Source organism: Erinaceus europaeus, chromosome 5 (genome assembly GCF_950295315.1).
Source record: "Erinaceus europaeus chromosome 5, mEriEur2.1, whole genome shotgun sequence".
In the NCBI taxonomy this organism is placed as follows: domain Eukaryota; kingdom Metazoa; phylum Chordata; class Mammalia; order Eulipotyphla; family Erinaceidae; genus Erinaceus; species Erinaceus europaeus.
The window spans coordinates 119,055,165-119,078,313 of NC_080166.1; the positions used below are offsets into that span (position 1 = coordinate 119,055,165).

The window sequence follows — 23,149 nt, forward strand, 5'->3', positions numbered from 1 at the left end:
GGTAAAAATAAAAATAAAATAATAATAATAATGAGTTGGGTGATAGCACAGTGGTTAAGCGCACATGGCAAAAAGTGCAAGGACCAGTGTTAAGGATCCCAGTTTGAGCCCCCAGCTCCCCACCTCCAGGGGGGCCATTTCACAGGTGGTGAAACAGGTCTGCAGTTGTCTTTCTCTTCCCTTCTATGTCTTCCCCTCCTCTCTTCATTTCTCTGTCCTGTCCAAAAACAATGACATCAGTAACAACAATAATAACCACAACAATGATAAAATAATAAAGGCAACAAAAGGAAAAAAAATAGCCTCTAGGAGCAGTGGATTTGTGGTATAGGCACCGAGCCCCAGCAATAACCCTGGAGGCAGAAAAAGAAAAAGAAAAGAAAATAGATAAGATGGAGCCAGCAGGGGCTGCCCAGTACAGTATGGGCCTTACTATGCTGAGGCCCCCATCCAAACCTTGACACCATATGGCAGCACCATGAATGGTGCTGGATGGTGGAATAGTGCTGAGGTCTCTCTCACTTAAAAAAAATGTCACTCTGGTGGCATCACACAAGCATGAGACCCTGGGTTCATTTTCCTGATGTAGGAAAAACACTAAGTGAGCAGGCACATGAGTGGGGTGAGGGCAGTCTACATTCCAAGATTGCTATGGCCTTGAGCACTTGCAGCACCCTACTCAGAAGCCCTAGCCCACGTACAGAGACAGCTAGTTCAAGCTTTGTTTGCCATACTGGCTCTAAGTCCCTTAGCATGATGAATACACACACAATCCCTGCTGGTGAAATGACATGGATTAGCTGGACACTGCAGAGGTGCCTCCTCCTTGTGTGAATGGTGTGTAGACTCAGGTCTGCCTAGCAGTCAAACTGGCCCCCACTGCCTGCAACGTCTCTATTCAGGTCTCATCCCTTCTTGGAGGAGGATTCTGGTGCAGCCTGGCAAAGTTGTTAGCAAGACGTGCTAGTGCAGTCAGGGTGAGCTGAGGGGGCTGGTGGGCGCTGTCCAGACCAGATGCTGGCAGTTCTTGAATACTGTGCTTGTAGAGAATTTAAAAACAATAAACAAGCTGACTTGGAAAATCCTCTGCTTTGAATCACCACCGTGTACCAGCGATCTAAAGGCAGCTGAGAAAAAAGCAATAACTCCTTGAAAAGTCTTCTGTTGGGTTATGTTCTAAACAACTGCTGTGAGGCTTTCATCACCAAGGATGTCCCAGGACTCAACTTTTATTTACACCTACCTAGTAGCCTATGGTAAAATTGGCCTCATTTTATGCTTTCATGCATTAAGTAACTTAGCAAAGTCTATGGACTGCACTAAGTGAGAACTTTCTGTACTCTTTACAGACAAGAACATTCTCCCACATAAGCAAGCAGTTCCCAAAGTCAGGAAATAACCACTGACACAACAGGCTCAGACTCATTCAAGCTTCACAGTGCTTTTCTCAGAAGAAGAAGGAAAAGGAGGAGGAGGAGGAGGAGGAGGAGGAGGAGGAGGAGGAAGAAGAAGAGGAAGAAGAAGAAGAAGAAGAAGAAGAAGAAGAAGAAGAAGAAGAAGAAGAAGAAGAAGCAGAAGAAGCAGAAGAAGTAGTAGAAGAAGGAGAAGAATAATGGGAAAAAACAATCTGAATCCTAAGCAGCATCATGTAGCTGTCCTATTTCCAGACTGAGACAGTTCCTCGATCCTTCCCTGACACCCAGGCCCCAGGCACCTTGGGAGATCACAGCCTGTTGCCTTTGATGATCAGATTCAGGCCATGCCAGTCTGACAGACATCACAGAAGTGGCATTGTGCTCTTCTGTTTGAATGTTAGCAAATTTGGATAACCCTCATTAAAAGGAACTTCTTTGTTTATCAAAACAATTAAAACACAGGAACATGGGCGCTGGGTAGTAGTGTATTCAGTTAAGTGTATATAGTTCTATGACCAAGGACCTGGGTTTGAGACACCATTCCTCACCTGCAACTGTGCTGCTTCACAAGCGGTGAAGCAGTTCTGCAGTTATCTTTCTCTCCCCCATCTATATTCCCCTCCTCTCACAATTTTTCTCTGTCCTATCAAATAAAATAGAGGGGGGGGAAAGGCAAAAAGATGGCTGCCATGAGCAATAGTGCTGGCAGAGTCCCACTGATAACCCTGGAGGCAAAAACAAAACAAAAACATGGGAACCTATGGACGCTACTGATTTCTGCATGACTATACTAAAAAGGTTTGTGTTGTAAAACAGAGGGTGTTACAAACAATCCACTGGATGTCAGGTAGGTTGGGTGAGTGAGTGTCTGCATGTATAGGCTGGCAGCTCACATGCTGGTAATAACCTGCTAGGCCAGGCCTGTCCAACGGGCAGCTTGCTGGGAGTGCAGGAGTACACTGAGCTTAACAGGTGGTGTGAAGGCATTTTGCTCGCTTGCTAATTAGTAACACATCAGGAATTACAGAGTGGGTCTGAGGCTTCCTGGTCCCTGGGTGGTGAGGTAGGCTGAGGGTGTACCTTATCTGTAGCCCCTGGGAGCCCTGTGGAAAGAACCCAGCAGTAGCTGGTGGCTGATGTCGTTCAGGCCTGTTCAGGGCAGCAAGGAAATGCCAGTTCCCAGGAGTCCAACCCCCACAGGCTTTACCAGAGCTCCAGCTTCTTCCAAAGAATCTCCACTGTGGGCTTCAGCTATTGAAGAGATGCTATTAAAATCCATGGGCTAGGTATATGAAGACCCTTCTGGGACAGCAAGGTTTTTTTTTTTAAGATTCTACTTATTTATGAGAAAGATAGGAGGAGAGAGAAAGAACCAGACATCACTCTGGCACATGTGCTGCCGGGGATCGAACTCATGCTTGAAAGTCCAAAGCTTTATCACTGTGCCACCTCCTGGACCACAATAGCAAGGTTTTAACAGACTGAAGACCGTGGAATACTCAGCTGGGAAAAAAATATATATATAGTGACTGCAGTCAAGAATGTGGCTCCGTGGTAGAGTGTAGGACTTGCAAGTCCAAGGCGTCAAGTTTGAGTTCTAAACATTCCATATGCTGAGATGATGCTGATAGATACATTAAATAAATAGGTTGATGGTAGATGGTGGCCTAGATGCAGTGAGTAGAATAACAAACTTAATGAGCACGAGATTTCAGGTTTGTTTCCCAACTTTGAATATGATCCTCAGTATTCTATCTTTCTAAGACAAATAAATCTTAAACAAACAAACAAACAACAGGGCTTAAGGGCTGGGGAGACAGCATAATGGTTTCATGCCTGGGGGTCAGATGATAGCACAGTGGGTTTACCACATGTGGTGCAAAGCACAAGGACTAGAGTAAGGATCCCGGTTTGAGCCCCTGGCTTCCCACCTGCAGGGGGTCGCTTCACAAGTGGTGAAGGTCTGCAGGTGTCTATCTTTCTCTCCCCCTCTCTGTCTTCCCCTCCTCTCTCGATTTCTAGCCTATCCAACAACAACAATAATAATAACAACAACCAGGACAGCAAAAATGGGGGAAAAAAGTCCTCCAGGAGCAGTGGATTCGTAGTGCAGGTACTGGGCCCCAGTGATAACTCTGGAGGCAAAAAAGAAAAAAAAAGACTTTTATGCCTGAGGCTCTGAGGTCCCAGGTTCAATCCCCAGCACCACCCTAAACCAGAGTTGAGCATGCTCTGGCCTTTCTATCTCTCTTACATTAAAATAAAATAAAATAAATAAAATACAAGACAAACAGTGCTTGATTTGGTGGTGAATTTGTTGTGGAACTATAACCTATAACCCTATAATCTTGCATATCATTATTAAAATACCAAAACAAATAGTGGTTGATCAAGTGAAACAAAATCAATGTGAGGTAAGCAGAGAAACTATAATTTGGCCTACACTGGGGTGGGGGTGGGGGGCAAAGTCATCCCACAGAAAAGAATGTGGGTGTCCACAGGGAATGCACAGAGCCCCAGGCAATAGGCCCCCAGGAAAGCTCTAGGTGCCTGAAGTCTCTTTGGAGGTTGGCTCTTATTCTGTAATTCAAGTCAACTAACTTTGCTCTGTGTAGTGTGCATTGGCAGGTGAGTCAAAACAAAGGGGGTGGTAATAACATACTTGCTTGTGTTTAGAACCAATCTGCAAAGCAGGACACGGAGAGAATACACACATGACCAAGAAATGTTAGAACAGCAGGTCGGCACTACTGCTGATTAAATACTGGAAGAATACACATAAATGTATTAACACATACAAAGAAGACATGCAAACTGACGCAAGAAATACTTTATCTATAAGGATTAAAAAGATGAAGCATTCTGATAATTTAGGGGGAATATGAGAAAACTGGCATTCAAAGGGCACTGATGGGAAATTACTGATAAGCTGACCTGCACTTCAACAACATCTCATAAGGTTTAATGAATGGGAGCGTTAGAAGGTGACAGCTAAGGAGCACAGGGCTTTCTTTTGGGGACGATCCCTTGTTATAAATTACGGATGGTGATAGCTGCACAACTGTGTGGACATACTAAAAACACAAGAACATAACTATATACTTTAAATGGGAAAATTGTCTGGCTTAGGAACTACCTCAAAAGATTTAAAACACAATCAGGAAATAATGTGACATCACATGGAAATTATTTCCATGGTTTCATAGAAGAAAATGTCACATTATCATTTTAAAATGCTGTATAACAATGACAAAGATAACTAGCAAAACAGAAAAAGCAGTAAGACCTCTACCACTATGTTGTTTCACACACGTGCACGCACACATGCACACACACACACACACATATACACACACGCACACGCACACGCACACACACACAGTCAGGGGACCATAATGTAATTTATGAGCCACTGTTACTACTTTTTGATTCTAGATATAACTCAAATAAAATAAAAAGTGTTGGGCATTTATTTTGCATAGGAAATTATGTGGTAGTGTTAAGATATTTAATTCCAGGAAACCAAGGAGGTAATAAGCTGAATATTGTTTAGATGGAGGAAGAAATTGAAAATGTAAAGTAAATAAAAACAAATTAGTTACATTGGTTTAAAAAAAATGACAAAGAACTTTTAACCCACAACAACACAAGTGCAGGGCCAGCAAGAGAGCTCACCTGGATAGTGTCTTTGCTTTGTCATGCAGGATTCAGGTTTGAACTTGACCCCCATGGCACTGGTGCTGTGGTATCTTTCCCTCTCTCCCACTGTCTTTGTTGGTCTCTCTTTCTCTGAAAAAATTTGGCTTGGAGAAGTAAAGCTCCAGTGACAAAAACAAATAGACAAACAAACAAAAAACCCAGAAGTGCATAAAAAAGGCTTGGTCAAGGATGATTGCTACTGTTTGATTTGCTTTGGGCAAACATTGTGGCTAAATACATAAATGATGATAAATTAATTAATATAGGCTAAATTATATATATGGTGGAGTAGAGGTAACAAGTAAATATATGAAATGTACATAGAGAAGAGATTTGTGGTTACCAGAGAAGAGGGGGTCTGGGGATGTGAGTAAAACGGATGAAGGAGTCTATTGTCTGGTGGATGAGAACTAGACTTTTGGTGGTGATTATGTGTGTAATTCAATATACAGATACTGAATCAGAATGCTGCACAATTGCAAGATGATTTTATAAAGCAATCTCAATAACATTTAAATTACAAAATTAGGTAAACTCCTTTGTGCTTTAGTAGAATGAAAATTTTAATGCTGTTACAAGCAGATCACATGCAGATAGATATACTATTACATACTGTTAAACAGAAAAGACAGGATGCAAATCTCTCTCTCTCCTTCTGTCTATGCCTTTATCTATCCCACTGTCTCTAGAGTTCATGGGCTCAAGTTACAGGACTCAGTGCAGCAAGAACACCTGTTAACGATGGGTATTTGATACAATTTTATGATGTGTTTGCAAGCTTTATAAGCAAAACCATTTCAGAGAAATGCAAATTTCTGAAGTTTTAATTAAGGAGAAGATCAGTGAAAAGCTTATAATATGGGCTGGGGTGATAGACAGTGCTTATGTAAAAAAGGCTTTCATGCCTAAGGCATGAAAGGTATCAAGTTCAATCCCCAGCACCATTATATACATGAGATGAGCAGTGCCCTGTTAAAAAAAAAAAAAAACATACAAACTGCACCAAAGTGAAAGATTGTGTGTGTGTGTGTGTGTGTGTGTGTGCGCGCGCGCACGCGGGAGAGGTGAGGTGAGTTCAGGTCCTGGAACATAATGGCAAAGAAGGACCTAGAGGGGGCTGAACTGTTATGTAGAAAACTGAGAAACGTTTGTACACATGTACAAGCTACTGTATTTTACTGTTGACTGTAGCCATTAATTCCCCCAATAAAGAACAAAAATAGGGAGTCAGGCGGTAGCACAGTGGGTTAAGCGCAGGTGGCGCAAAGCGCAAGGACCAGTGTAAAGATCCCGGTTCGAGCCCCCTGGCTCCCCACCTGCAGAGAAGTCGCTTCACAGGCGGTGAAGCAGGTCTGCAGGTGTCTATCTTTCTCTCTCCCTCTCTGTCTTCTCCTGCTCTCCCTATTTCTCTCTGTCCTATCCAACAATGACTGACAACATCAATAATAACTACAACAACAAAACAACAAGGGCAACAAAAGTGAATAAGTAAATAAATAAATATTTTTAAAAACTCTAAAAAATAAAAAATAAAAAAATAAAGAACAAAAATACACACAAAAGCAAAAAGCTTACAGTAGCCAGTGCTCAGAAAGACCATGACTCTTCTATCTTATTTGTGGTTGTTTTAGGTCAGGGATGACATGAGTGGTTTGTGGACCCAGCATTCTGTTTGGGGTTCATAGATAACTGTTTTCCACCCCAGAGCTGTCCTTGAACTGTCTTCAATGAATCAAAATGGCTGGGCTCAGTTTTGCTTTTTAAAATGTAGTCACTTTTTCTCATACACAGATCTAAACCCTAAATTCCCAGCTGCTATTGCATGTAAGAGAGATGATAGTTATTCTGTCAATGATAATCTCCATGCTGCAAGCCATGGAGGGGTAAAACTTCAATAATGGAATACCCAGAGAAGTAAAAAGTCTGGGGCCAGGTGGTGGTGCACTTGGGTGAGTGTACATGTTACACAGCGCAAGGACCTGGGTTCGAGCCGCTGGTCCTCGTGTGTGTGTGTGTGTGTGTGTGTGTGTGTGTGTGTGTGTGTGTGTGTGGCTTCATGAACAGTGAAGCAGGTGTCTTTTTCTCTCTCCTTCTTTACCTCCCTTCCCCTCTTAGTTTCTCTGTCTCATCAAATAAAAAATGAATAAACTAAAAAAGAAAAACCCCTTTGCCTCTAAGAAATGTTTGTGTTTCTATTCCAGCATTTTGCAGACAGAAATTAATGCAAGTTGATTGAACAGCATTAGGAAGCACCTGGAATCTCCCTCTAATTTCTTTCTTTAGTCCTATTAATGTGGAAGTGTTTGGTGATATATAGTGAGACAAATACCGAGAAACTAATCTCTAAAATAAGAGGACGATGACTGACGAAGAGATTATGACACTCATAATTCATAAGCTTGTGTCTGACAAGCAAAAGCAGGCTTAGAATTTGTTGTATAACTTAAAAATCAATTTAAAATGACACGTGTGTAGGAATATGCTCATTGTTTATATATGTTAACACACATAAAATAATACTAAAGGAGTAATTTAGAACATTCTTCTTTGTTTAAAGATTTTAAATTTGTTTTCATTTTTCTTTATTTGATAGGACAGAGTGAAATTAAGGGAAGGAGGGGCATACAGAAGGTGAAAGATGGAGAGACACCTGCAGTACATGCTTCACTTTCATGAAGCTTCCCTACTGCAGATGGGGAGCAGGGGCTCAAACTCGAGTCCTTGCAAATGGTAATGTATCTGTTTAGCTAGGTGACCCCCCCACACCTAGCCGCCTATTTAGAACATTCTTAGACATATAGAATAAAAAGGTACCAATCTACCACCACAAAGAAATTGAAATCATTGTGGAATCATTTGTATAACAAGCTTAATTTCAGCTATACTTCCTAAGGGAGCAGGATGAAGCTCCACAAGTCTGCTAATTTCCTTTAAACAACTGTTCCTGTGTCTCTAAAATAATCACAACTTTTTATTGGCTTCCCAAAGATGCAGCCTAGATCAAGGGTTACAGCACCGGACTTAACCTGAAGAGACAGATACAGTTCAGTAGCTTATAATAAAAACTTAATGAATGGCATTATTGACAGTCTTTCATTGGACACTGAAATATTTGGACAATTACAAGCTCTTAACAAGACAAGTTATTATAAAACATTAAATGAAGAAATGACAATGTATAGAGATAAGTGGAACCAAGGTAATAGTCACAGTTATAATCAAGTGTGTCACCCCATCATAGAGTACAAATATTGAAGCCCTACTCCCTCCTGTGGAGACAGGGTTTTTACAGAGGCAAATTACGACCATTAGGTTGGGCTGTGATTCAAAACAGATGGTGTCTTTCTAGGAAGAGGTCAGGGCACAGACTCCTGTGCAGTGGACAGCATGTGAAGACTTGGAAAAACCAACATCTGAAGGGAGGCCTCAGAAGAAACCTAACTTGCCAACACTTTCATCTCAGGCTTCTAGCCTCAGGGACGGTGAGAAAATGTCTTTGTGTCATTCAAGCCTCCCCCCCACCCCCCCGGAGGGTACTTTGCTGTGAAGCCTTAGTGAAATCGAATATCCACTACTAGCCCAATATCCCATACTAATGGAAGAGAGTACACAGTTAGATAAAAGAGACTTCTTTTTTCTTCTTCTTCTCCTTTCTTAAAATTTAGAGTATTAGGTGTCATTCTACATGGGGATGAGAGCTCATTTCTGGCCTTGTCAAAGATAACTACATTTCCATACACTTATTATTTTCACATTTAAGGAAGAAGAAAGCTTATGTATGAGTGAGGAATAAAATTTCCAGTTATGAGAATATTTTTATTGAGTTCTGAAAGCACTTGCTGGGTAGAATATTCAAGTAAAGCTATGTTACCAGACATGATTTTCAAAGAATTGTTATTTCACAAACATATTCTCCTTATTTCATTTTGATCACTCTTAAATTTTTTAAAATTACCTTTATTTACTGGACAGACATCCAGAAATCAAGAGGGAAGGGAGTGATAGAAAAGGGAGAGAGAGACAGAGAGAGAAAAAAAAGCTTTCCCATTGCAGGTGGGGACCGGGTAGCTTGAACCTGGGTCTTTACACACTGAGACATGTGCACCCAACCAGGTGCATCACTACTGGGCCCCTTGATGATCACTCTTCAAGGTAAAAATGTAATCCTTTTATCTATATATATTTAGTTTATTATTCTATAGCACCCCAATCTTTGACAGTTACACTGAAATATTAACAGGAGAGAGATAGATGGAGAGAGAGATAGAGAGAAAGATGGAGAGAAAGATGGGGAGATAGAAAGATAGATAGATAAGAGACTGATTGTTCTCTGGGTGGCCCAAGAGGCAGTGCAGTGGATAAGACCTTGGACTCTCAAGCATGAGGTCCCATGTTCAATCCCTGGCCTTTCCAGGGTCAGAGAGATGCTCTGGTTCTCTGTCTTCTCCGTCTATCTATCTAACTAATAAGTAAGCATTTTAAAAACATTCACAACCCCATAGCACAAAGAAAATACTCATCACCACTACACATCCTCAATTGTCTCACTCCTTCAATGGCATCGCAGGGATGTGAATTGTTAATATTCTTAAAATTATTTCCATCTTCCTACCAAACATGTTACCATTTACATTCTCATGTGCAGTATCCTAATCCTGCTGTTGGACAATTGATGCTCATATATTGCTAAGTTTTTGTTTGTTTGTTTTTCCATTTGGATAAATTACATGGGGATAATTTTTGTCTTTGATGGCAGTGATTTGTTAGGGAGTTTGTGTCCACCAGGGGGCGCCAATACATGAGAAAAGCCTTGGACACAGTGATTGGAAGCATAGTGCGTCTCAGAAACATGCTGTCCTGCACAGGCCATTCTGTCTCTTTATGGCCTTTTGGATAATGACGTCAGGAAAAGATAAAAGAATGGGCTGATGGTGGAGTATGAAAGTTTGAAGCAAGAGTAGAAATGGGAAGGACTCAGTCATCCTACATGCTTACAAGTGTGGAATGCTTTTACAGCCCACCACCCCACACCACAGCAAACCACAGCTGTAAAAAGGGAGACAGGCCTCGTGTGGTTTGAATCTATGATTACAGAGGGTCAACAGTCTAACTGGCATCAGCCTCTTTCCTTCCAGAGTGTCTGCCTTTTAAACAGGTGTAAGGGGCTGGGGTGGGAGTCAGGAACTAAATTTTCCAGCTGGGAGGAGTTTTGAATGTTCTATAACAAGTAAAGTTTCTGATGAAGGCAGTGCTTTGAAATACACTAACATGTCAAGTTTTGGAGACACATCCCTCAAACAGATGATTAGGGGATCCCAAACTCATGCCATAAAGGGCGTCTATGAAGTGCTGCACTTTCACTACTTAGACTGTCACACAAGAAGAGTGGTGTTGGGGGCCGGGCGGTGAAGCAGCAAGTTAAGTGCACATGGTGTAAAGCGCAAGGACCTGCGTTAAGGATCCTGGTTTGAGTCCCTGGCTCCCCACCTGTAAGGGGGTCACTTCACAAGTGGTGAAGCAGGTCTGCAGGTGTCTGTCTTTCTCTCCCCCCTCCATCTTCCCCTCCTCTCTCAATTCCTCTCTGTCCTATCCAACAACGACAGCAATAACAATAATAATAACAACAACAAGGATAAACGGTAACAAAAGGGAAAAAATATCCCCCAGGAGCAGGAGATTTGTAGTTCAGGCACTGAGTCCCAAAGATATCCCTGGAGGCAAAAAAAATAAATAAAATAAAAAAGAAGAAGAGTGGTGTGTAATCATGCTTCCTGTGTATTTGGTTCCAAATATTGCGTTCCCAGGGAACAGGCCATTAAAAGGAATGAGGGAGACATCGATGCTGTGGTCCCTGGCCCCACCTTGCGGCTTGGGCATGGTGAAGAGCCCAAGGGCACTGTCTGCCCTGCTGGAGAAAGAGAGAAGGCTTGGCCCCACAGCACATATACACCAGAGATGGAGACATGGAGTGACAATCTCCAGCCACAAATAAGGAGTGGGTCAGGTGGGGCCACGTGTCAGCAAAAGGCAGGTGATTCTTGAAGTGAATTCCAAGAAATTCTCACTCGAGAGAGTGCTGCCAGTGATGCCCTCTGAACACACCACAGCACCTGGGTGGACAGTGAGATTCTGTATTGTGTCAGCAGGGTCCTACTGTGCTGAAAGAGTGGCCCAGACTGGCCCAAAGAAGCTCTCAGGGGCCTTCAGTAGAGAACAGTGGAGAGCCACATTTGAGTTCCTTCTTCTAGTGCTTACATGAATGAAGGCAAGGGAATGCTTTGGCTATTTCATCAAAGATTTGCAGTCGTTTGTAGTTAACACTATTGCTTGTCACAAGAACTAAGTCAGAGATGCCTTCCAAGAGCTCCAGTGAGAGTAGGGGCTGCCGTGAACAACTGACACAGGCTGGAGTTTATCAGCTGAAGCTCCTGGGGGCGGGGGGCTAACTGGCTGGCCACGTGGGGATTGCACAGGGTCGTGACTCCTAGGGCAAGTGCGACAGTTAAGTGGAACCTGGTGCATTGTTAGTGGGAATGTGAACTGGTCCAGTCTCTAGGGCAAACATGGAAGACTCTCAAAAAAATAAAAATAGATCTACCACATGGGCCAGCGATTCTTCTCCCAAGAATCTATCCAAAGGATGCAGACAAAGCTAACTGAAAAGACCTATGGACACCTACAGTCACTGTAACTCTACTCACAATAGTCAGAAACAACCCAAGAGTCCAATGGCAGGCAGATGAGTAGAAGAGAAGCTGTAACACACACACACACACACACACACACACACACACACACACACACAGACTACTACCCTGCAGTAAAACAATGATGAAACATTGCCTTTTGCTATTACATGGGTGGTATGTAGAAGGAATCCTGCTGAGCAAGATAAGCCAAGGAGAAAGATAAATACCAAATAACCTTATTATCTCTATGTGGGACTTAGGAGACAGAGAGTGAGACATAAATTCTTATCCAACTTCTGCAGACCTGAGGATACTAAGGGAAGAGGAGCCCAGTACGCTGTGGTGGAGGGGACGGTAGTTAGGTGGCGGTGAGCTGTGCTAATACGTATTTCATGCTAACACATGTACTCCTGGGACAACTGCAGACTTATAAAATAATATCTCCCAAATGAGAGAATAAAAAGCCTCTAACCACCCATAAATAATGGGGCAGTTTGGAGTGAGTGCTAAGCACTGTGCCTGGCCTCTATCAATCATTTTATTATTAGCTGTTCAATATTAGTTGTTTATTGTTGTCGAGGGGAATCGGGCTCACTGAAAGATTACTAATGGGATTATTTTCCAGCATTCTGAGTGTTGGGGTGGACTGCATGAATGAATGCATGAAAACACACAGGACAAGCAAGAAAGAGAGACACGCTTGTGCTTGAATGGGATAACCCACACTGAAGTGAAGTGAATGGGATAACCCACATTGAAGTGAAATGAATGGGATAACCCACATTGAAGTGAAGTGAATGGGATAACCCACACTGAAGTGAAGTGAATGGGATAACCCACACTGAAGTGCAGACCTTTGCAGTCAGTGTGGGTGAGGGAGGTCAGGAGTAGGAAGCAGCTTCCTGAGGCCATTCATCAGCTCTTTGTTCTAATCGCTGGCTGAGGAAATAGGCACCAATGTCCACTGTCCCAGGACAGGTCAAAGGCTGGGGAACAGCGGCTCAAGTATGACCCAAAGTTAGAGAGGATGATGTCCCCTCCAGAGGCTTGGGCACAGAGTGGGCAAAGGCTTCTCACTGCCACAGTCCTCTGAGATGAGGCTGGCTGAAATAGTCAATGTCTGCTTTTAAGAGTGTAACTACAGAGAAGAGGGGCCTTCATTGCAGCTAGGCTCCAGAAGAAGCAAATAACTTCCTTTTTTTTTTTTTTAAAAAAAAATCTATTTTATTGCTTTATTTTGGATAGAGTCAGAGAGAAAACGTGAGGGAAACAGATTGGGGGGGTAGGTTGTACAACACTGTTTTACTGCTTGGGAAGCTTTCCCCCTGCAGGAGGGGACTGGAGGCTTGAACCCAGGTCCTTGAACACCAGAACATGGACACTCTATTGGGTATAACACCACCCGCCTGGCCCTGCAAATTCCTCTTATGCCACTAGTTTTCCAAATGAAGGTCCCGCCCATGGGGAGGGAAAGGAGCAACATTGGAAGGTGGATCTCTGTGATGCCAGGAGGTCTAGACACTGGGTGCCCTAACCACAGGGCCAACTGGATGTCAAGTGGGAGTCCTCCTTCCTTCACGCCCTCGTTTTATGGAAAGGGAACCTGACAGGCATAGAGAAGTCAGCTGAAACCCACTATAAATTATGCCTTGCCCATAACGCTTTGGTCTCCTGATTGACAAGCTTCTTTTTTTGGACATCACTGAGATTTTATCCCTTCAGGCCAACTTTTTAGAGAGAGCTGTGCGCCACAGCAGCAAAGCCTCCCCAATGCAGCAGGGGCTGGACTTGAACCAGAATCATATCATAGCAAAGCAGGGACCCTCCCCAGTGAGCTATCTCCAAGGCCTTGAGTAGATGAATCCTGAATACATGACTGTGGTCCTGATGGAACTGGTGGTGATCTGAACTAGTGAGAGTAATTCACAATAGCACGAGGCAAGAACTATCACATGTGATGGCGTCTGCAAAGAGAATCATCTGAGCATTATATTGCAAGCACTGACCCTGGCCTTTCCTGTCAGTGATTTGAAGAGTTTTATAAACACAAACTCAACTGGCCCGTTCCTCTTGCTTAGAGATGAGAAACCCAACTGTCACCATTTCGTTCTCTTCACTATTCTACCCAATTCCCAATGGAGACATGAAGTCAGTGATGTTATTAATGATTTATCTGTAATTGGTCGAGTGTATGAAAGCTTCATTTTCTTACCAACTCCTGTAATTCTTTTAAATTCATCTTTTTATCCTTCTAAGCCTTTCCCAGACCCCTGACTCAATTACAAACCCTCTGAATCTCTCGTTCTTGAGCATCTTACTCAGTATACTGGACTGTGTCTTTCCCTAATTCAGTCATTTCTTGGGGCCAGAGACCGTGTTGAGTCTTAACTTCTAGCAAACTAACAGGTACATCCGGGCTCCATCAAGTCTGTAAAATGAGAACTGAAGAGAGAGTTCACCAAGTAGAGCATGTAACTTATTATGCTTGGTCCAGGTTCTAGCCCTGAAATGTGGTGTCTCCCCCTGCTCCCAGTGAAAAACTAGTCCAGGAGTGATGAGATCACACATGCCTGTAGCTTTGACATCACACACACACACACACACACACACACACACACACACACACACACACACACACACACACACACACACACTATAAAGAAGGAAGCAGTGAATGGACCATGAATGGACCATATTTAGTGTACTAAGTCCTGGGGTGGGGTTCAAAATAGAGAAATAAAAGAAATCACAAGTGGGAGGTGATTAGCTGCATGATCTGTATGTGGCTGCCCATCACTGATAACAAATATTTTGTAAAATGCTTTTCAGTAATTTTCAAGTTACATCTACAGCATGTCGGGAATCGGGTGGTAGCACAGCGGGTTAAGCGCATGTGGTGCAAAGTGCAAGGACCCGCTTGAGGATCCAGGTTCGTGCCCCCGGCTCCCCACCTGCAGGGGAGTCACTTCACAGGCGGTGAAGCAGGTCTGCAGGTGTCTATCTTTCTCTCGCCTCTCTGTCTTCCCCTCCTCTCTCCATTTCTCTTTGTCCTATCTAACAACAACATCAATAACTAATAATAACTACAAAAACAATAAAAAGACAAGGGCAACAAAAGAGAAAATAAATATATTAAATAAAATAAATTAAAAATAAATAAGTAAGTAAGGAGTCAGGTGGTAGCACAGTGGGTTAAGTGCAGGTGGCACAAAATGCTAGGACCAGCGTAAGGATCCCAGTTTGCGCCCCTGGCTCCCCACCTGTAGGGGAGTTGCTTCACAGGCGGTGAAGAAGGTCTGCAGGTGTCTATCTTTCTCTCCCCCTCTCTGTCTTCCCCTCCTCTCTCCATTTCTCTCTGTCCTATCTAACCACTACGACTTTAATAACTACAACAATAAGAACTACAACAACAATAAAAAACAAGGGCAACAAAGAGGAAAATAAATAAATTTAAAAAATTTTTTAAATCTACAGTATGTCAATGCCATGTCTCTCACCTGCTTTTTCCTGTCCCCGAGCCCAACACTGAGACCTTGCAGCATGAAGGCAACTGCTGCGGATATGGTGAAATGAGATAAGGCTCTTGCTCTGCTATTCTTGACATATTATGTGCTTTGGAGTTTGTGTTTCTCCATAACCACAATTTACTCACTATTACAACGGAGCATAGTATCGGACTTACCTATGAACAACAGTTGTTGTCAGGCTCAAAAGAAAATACACTATGGGGGAGTCGGGCTGTAGCGCAGCGGGTTAAGCGCAGGTGGCTCAAAGCACAAGGACCGGCATAAGGATCCCGGTTCGAACCCCGGTTCCCCACCTGCAGGGGAGTCGCTTCACAGGCGGTGAAGCAGGTCTGCAGGTGTCTATCTTTCTCTCCCCTCTCTGTCTTCCCCTCCTCTCTCCATTTCTCTCTGTCCTATCCAACAACGACAACAACAATAATAACTACAACAATAAAACAACAAGGGCAACAAAAGGGAATAAATAAAATAAAAAATATTTAAAAAAAAAGAAAATACACTATGGAAGGGCTTTGCAAACTATTCTCCAGAGCTGATTTAAAGTCACCATTCCATGGAAGCAGCTGGCTTCCTGTCCTCAGTCTAGTCATGGCCTTTCTATGTCAGTCAGTCAATTTCAATTACTTAAGGGTTAAACCTACAGATTGGAGGACAGTAACACAGAATTATCTCTACTCATAAAGGAGTAAATATTTTAGGATCACAAAGCAAACATCTCCATAAGATAACTAGAATGTGCTATGCATACAGACTTCAAAGGATTTTATAAATATCAGAAAATGTGTTGCTGCCAATTGGAATAAATTATGGTCTCAAAGAGAGCGTAGCACTTTTTTTTTTCCTGTGGAATAGTAGCTGATAATGTATTTTCCATGGCAACTGAAGAAGTCAGTCTCTGGTATATTTCAGGGAGTTTGCAGTTTTTCTATTACTGTGCATGGGGAAGCACCTGTTTGGGATAGAAACGAAAATGACTTTGGAAAATTACATTTGCTGGAATGAAATCTAATCATGGTAGTTGACATCACTGGTTTGAATGTTCCCCAGTTCCAAGTTACTATCACTTTGCTATAGAAAGGACAGGTCCTTCCTGGATCAAGTCATGCTGAGTGATTTGTCTTGTGGAGAAAGCGGTATCATGGGAGCTGGATTGTCATGTTCAACTGTTCTGATAGAAAATTAAACCTATAATCGACTTGCTCCCTTTAATATCACCTGCCTCTCCCCTCGGATACTAGGATGGTGATTGTATAGATTGAAGTTGTTGGAAAATTGAATGAGAAGCTCTGAGTCTGCTGATCCAAGAGGATTTTGCATTCCACCAGTTCTGTGATCTTACATTGTATTTTTATTTTCATTTGGCTTGACACATTTTCTGATTTATCTAGTGATTTTCTTTGGAACTATGTTTAGAATTTTCCCAGGCAGGTTCATGTTATTGATTTATAGTCTAATTCTGTTACATAGGCTGAAACTATTTGTATTATTTTAGTTCTTTTTTTTTAAAGTCACATTATCTTTTTTTTTTTTAACCTTTATTATGGGGGACATCCAGAAATTTTGAACCGAGGGGTAGAGAGAGAGGAAGTGACAGAGAGACACCTGCACCCCTGCTTCACCACTCATGAAGCTTTCCCCCTGCAGGTGGGGACTGGGAGCTCAAACTCCGGTCCTTGCTCATTGTAACATGTGCGCTCAACCAGATGTGCCACCACCCGGCTCCATTTATTTCAGTTCTTTTCTGTTTGTTGGGGGATGTCTTCTGGTCCAGAAGATAGTCTGTGTTGCTCAGTGGTACATTTGGAAAGGACGTATGCTTGGCTGTCATGGGTAGAGTGCTCCATTAGGTGAGATGGGCAACAGTGCTGCCCAGGTCTTTCACATTTCTGATACTTTTATATGAAAAAATTTTTTCCTGTATCATGTTACTTGGAGGCTAATGGTTTACAGTATAGTTGATATAGTGGGTACAATTTCTCATCTCCCCATGATAGGTGTCTGCAGAACACTCTCACCCAACACAGGTCTTTTTCTATCATTGTGCACCAGGACCTCAAAACCCAAAGGCCCTCCTCAATGTCCTCCTTTGACAGAGTCCTTTGTTTCAGTGCGATACACCAAACCCAGTTCAGATTATGCTCTGTGTTTTCCCTTTCTGTCTGTGTTTCTTAAGTTCCACTTCATCCTTCTCTTTTTAGTCTGTCTCACTTAATATGGCTTCTTCAAGTTCCATCAAAGTCTGCTTATTCTATCAACTCTGAGAGAGGAGTGCTGAAAGCTTACGACTGCAACGGTGGAACTGTCTATTTCTCCTATCAGTTCTATTAGTTTTTTTTTTTTTACCTCATATGATTCATAGCTTTACTGCTACATAAATATATATTGAGTATTTTACCTTTTAGTGAAATAACTCCTTTGTCATTACGTAATGATATCTTCATCCCTAGTTGACTATATTATTGGTCTACAATTCATTCTGTTGTGAACTCAGTGTAGAGTTTTCATTTTTTAGGATTTGTTTAGTATTAGTGCTTTAAAAATTATGAGACTCAGGGGTATAATTTCTTTTCTTTCTTCTTTTAAAATTTTTTCCCCTTTTGTTGCCCTTGTTGTTTATTGTCATTGTTGTTGTTATTATTGTTGTTGCTGCTACTGTTGGATAGGACAGAGAGAACTGGAGAGAGGAGGGGAAGACAGAGAGGGGGAGTGAAAGACAGATACCTGCAGAACTTTTTCACTGCCTGTGAAGTGATTGCCCTGCAGGTGGGGAGCCGGGGGCTCGAACCAGGATCCTGATGTTGATCCATGCGTTTTCTGCCATGTGCGCTTAACCTGCTGTACCACCACAGGGCTCCTGGTATAAATTTCATTTAAAAAATATTATTATTTATTGTGTGAAGACAAGCATGTCAGGATGGCCAAGTGATCTAAGGTGCCAGACTCAAGTTACCTGTGTAAAGACAGAGAGAAATCAAGATGGGAAGACAGACAGGGAGAGAGACAGACATCTTTAGCATTACTTTACTACTCATGGAGTAGTAAAAGTAGTAAAGTAGGGACAGGAGGCTTGAACCAGGGTCCTTGCACACTGTATCATATGCATTTAACCAGAGGAGCCACCACTCAGTCCCCAGGTGGGGGGGGGGGAGACAGCCATATATGGACCTTCAATTATTTTTTCTTATCTCTGGGACTTCACCACTCTAGGCTGGCTTCTTTTTTTCTTTATAAAGAGCAAGAGAGGAGGAGAGGGAGAAGTAGAGAGGAAGAGAGAGCATGCACACATACACAGAAGTTTCCATCTATGTGATGAGGGCTGGGGTCTAAGCTGGGTTACACATTTGGCAAAGCAGAGCACTATTCAAGTAAAGAAGCTATTTTGCCAGCCTAAATACTCAGTTTCTGACGGATTTAGCGTGGCATTTATCTACTTTTTTTTTTTTCACTAGGGTTATTGCTAGGATTTAGTGCCTGCTCAATTCCACTGGTCCTGGCAACCATTACAAAATGTATAGAGAGTGAAAAACAGAAACAGAGAGGAAGAGAAACAGTGAGAAGGGGAGACCCCCTGCAACACCGTCCCACTGCTTCTAAAACTTCCCCCACTGTAGGTGGGAACTGAGGGCTTGAACTTGGGTCCTCACACAGTATGGTGTCTCTTCTTAATTTGCTTAAGATAAATATTATGTATAACCCCAAAAGGTACCATCTTGTAAATACATGCTTGCATATATAATTGCTAGTCATAAATAAGAACAAAATGAATTACTAACTTCGGTTGGTAATTAAGAATATAATACACAGGAAGTCAGGCAGTAGCACAGTGGGTTAAGTGCAGATGGTGCAAAGCGCAAGAACTGGCAGAAGGATCCCGGTTCGAGCCCCTGGCTCCCCACCTGCAGGGGAGTCGCTTCACAGGCGGTGAAGCAGGTCTGCAGGTGTCTATCTTTCTCTCCTCCTGTCTTCCTCTCCTCTCTCCATTTCTCTCTTCCTATCCAACAACGACGACATCAGTAACAACAACAATAATCACTACAACAATAAAACAATAAGGGCAACAAAAGGGAATAAATAAATATTATTAATATATTGATATATATTAATATATAATTAATATTATATATAATACACAATGCAGAGCTTCCAAAAATTTAGATTTCTACCATGCTCTGATATCAATACCCTCAGAACTCTTTAATACCTATTTATTTTATGTCATAGAAAACACTCAGGGCTTTTTTTTCCCTGCTTCAGCACAATGTGGATTTAAACAGTTAACTTTCTATAGAAGACCTGACAAACAGTGCCAGAACCATTACTTTGTGAAACATTGCTTTCTATTTTAAAACTATATGTAATTTCAGTTGTTTTTTAAAGCGGGCAGAAATTAAAAAAAAAAAATAAGCCAAGTCCATCTTAAGTCTGAAGCCCGAGAAAGCTATAAAGCCACGGGCCCGGCTGGGGTGGGAAGCTGAGCTGAGGTTGTGAGCTGCTCCCATGAGGAAGGGTTAGGAGGGAGGCAGTTCTGCCCATCACACTAGGGACTGGGCACTGGCCAGTGAATAAGATCAGGAGGAGGACAGCAGGGTGACAGGTCTCCAAAGACAAGAGAGGTAACTTTTCACCCCAAATGCAGTCACTTAGAGCTTTGGGAAGGTGTGAAAGGGGCTCACATCGCCAGTACTTGTGTCGCAGTGTTTATGGCCTGGCTGGGGCAGCTGGGGAGTGAGCACAGCCACAGGCCCCAGGAACAGAGCAATTCTAGAATGAACATTAGTGCAGCTCCAGTGTCTGTCTACTGGGATTTACCTGGTTCATTAGAACTTCATTTCCTTTTTTTTTTTTTACCAGACACTGCTCATTTTTGGCTTATGTTGGGTGCCATGGATTGAACCTCAGAGTCTCAAGCACGAAAGGCTTTTGCATAACCACTATGCATAACCCTTACTGGCTTGACATGTGGGACTGGAATCTCTGCTGAGCTTTGTTGGAGACAGGGCCACAAAAAGGCACCAGTGGCGCTCAACAACTTGAAGCATAAGGACTCCAAAAGGAAATAATCTGCTTTTAGGAAGAACACTGTATAAATCTACCTCAGCCTTTACAAATGCAAGCATGGCCCTTAGGTCATTCACTATGTGAATACTGCACTTGGAAAATGCTACTCCGTGCCAAGTCCAAGGCTGATACTTGAAGAACTACATTTGCTGGGAAAAGTTATAATGTGATTAGATTTTAAATCTGTCCCTAGTGGCTCTGCTCCTCTTTGTAGAGAGTGGTGCCGGCTTCTGATTTTCCAGAGACCCCAAGTGTCTTCACCCTCCTCCCTCACCAGCCTGGGGAGGGCTTTTCCAAGGACAGATCGACTAACACAAGGCAAGAGCATCATCTCTGAAGCCTGACTTGAGGATGAGACACTTGCAAGAGGATGATGAGGGATGTCTGCTTCTATAGGAGATATCATTGTCACACAGCTGAGGGAAGTTCCAGCCACTCCACAAGGGACTCTAACCTTGAACCACAAAAAGCTTTAACTCAAGCTAAACTCTAGTAAACAACTGGGTGTTGGGGTCAGATGGTGGAGCATTCAGCAGAGCACACACATTACTATGCATGAGGATTTGGGTTCAAGCCCCTGGGCCCCACCTGCAGGGGGAAAGCTTCACAAGTGGTGCAATAGTGCTGCAGGTGTCTCTCCTTCTCCCTCTTTCTTCATCTAACTCTCTCTACTTCACTCAGTCTCTTATCAGTTAAAAATGAGAAATAAGAAAAAGGGAAAACTTGGCTGCCAAGAGCAGTGGAGTTTTCATGCAGTCATGGAGCCCCAGTGATAACTCTGTGACAAAGAGAAAAGGAAAAGTATTCTCTCTGTGTGTGTGTGTGTGAGAGAGAGAGAGAGAGAGAGAGAGAGAGAGAGAAGGGATATTGAAGCTCATTTAATTTCCTCTCTATAAAGCAACCCTAGATACACTGAGGTTAAATCCACCATGCTCTTTTATATTGATTTTCAAAATAAATATTAAGGGCATTGCACATAAAGAGATAAGGTATTTTTGTCACTTTGGGACTTCTCCATTCTCCACTCCAGGTTTAATTAATTAATTAATTAATTAACTGTGAAAAAAGGGAAGCATAAAGGGAGAGAGACAACATTACTGAAGCTTTCTTCATTATGGTGGAGCCTGGTCACAAAATTATGAGTTTAGAACAAATGTGAAATCCTATCAAAATCACTGGGCCACACTACCAAGAAAAGAATAATCCCAAGAAAAGAATGAATACAAGAGGGAAAAAGAAAGTAATCTGCAAATAGCACACTCATTGTTGCCACATATCAACAAATATAAAAGCCCAAATACTCAAAGGAGAGGAATAGCTTCTTTTAGCTTATCAATATGATAAGGTGCTTTATAACTATCAATGACAGCTACGAGAAGGTCTTTTCGTAAATGGAGAAACAAGCGAGCTTTTCTCCAGAGATGTGCAGAATGATTGACTCCCGAGAGTATCAGGGCATACTTGGTTCCAGGGCACACTCACAGGACAGACACTGTCGTCTGCAGGTGTTCAATAACTGTGCTCTTTTCCTTCCTATACACTTACTCAAATCCTCTCCTCCCTAGCCTTTGATTGTACAGCCCTTGAGAACTAGAGCTGAATCTCAGTCCCCACTGATGGGTACCTAACACTAGGTCACGACTAGTCCATGTTTGGTTTCTGTGCAAAATGAGAAAAAGAGAGAGAGAAGGGGAGAGGGAGAGAGAGAAGGAGAGAGAGAGAGAGAGGGAGAGGGAGAGGGAGAAGGAGAGGGAGAGGGAGAGGGAGAGGGAGAGGGAGGGAGAGGGAGAGGGAGAGGAAGACAGAAACAGAGAGGGAGGGGGGGGGGGGAGGGAGAAAATCTATGGGTAGCCAAAGATGTCAGGGTACAGGACAGGACAACAGGAGCAATGTAGATGCCTTTCAGCCTCCATCCAGAAGGATGTCCCACTGCAGGGAACAGCCTCTTTCACTGTCTACGGAGACCCTGCCTAACATGTTCTTCATGAATGCAAGGTGTTCAATAAGTATTCATGGAGTGAATGAGTCAATGAGTTAACTAAAATTAAAGAGAACCAAGTTTTTCTTTTTAATACTTCTTGCAGACATTCCAGCTTGGCCAAGGCTTCTGATCAAGTCTCAATTTCCAGAGCTTTAAAATGTGGTGAACAGGCGATAGTTACTAGGACCTGGAGAAGTTCTGCAATGCTATGTCTCTGGTCTGCTACATACAAAGTACTCAGAACCTCATTAAATGAATGAATCCCTCTCCATCCTGGGCTGTACCTCGGCTAGATGTACTGTAATAGCATTCTGCGCTTTGTTCTTGGCACAGAACTCATGCAACTCTTTAAATTTCCTGAGTGATAGTGTGTCTTCCTTTATTCAGAATTATTCCCTTTCCATCACACGATTTTATGCTAACCAGGTGACTTGAGGTGAGGCTTTAGAGTCCCAGCCTGGGAAAGGTATACAGAAAGAGCAGGTGATTAGAAATTCAGAGCTTTCATTAATCATTTTGTCTCACTTTATGTTCTGCCACCTTCCAGAAACTAAGTTGCAGATGCTACCACGATTCCATCCTGACTTCTCTGGGCAGACGACCTTACCAATGCATTCTGGAACCTCACCTCTCCTAAGGTCCGTCCTACTAGGGAAAGACAGAAACAGCCTGGGGGTATGAATAGACCTGCCAAAAGCCTAAATCCAGCAAAGGAGCCAGAACTCCTACCTTCTGCACCCCCAAAACAACTTTGATCCATACTCCCAGTGGGGAAGAAGAGGA

General features: G+C 42.7%; 1 protein-coding gene across 3 annotated transcripts in view; it reads right to left on the minus strand.

Moving 5' to 3' along the window:
- Positions 1-23,149, minus strand: part of MTUS2 (microtubule associated scaffold protein 2) — a 411,436-nt gene that overhangs the window by 38,973 nt on the left and 349,314 nt on the right. The window lies entirely within an intron of this gene.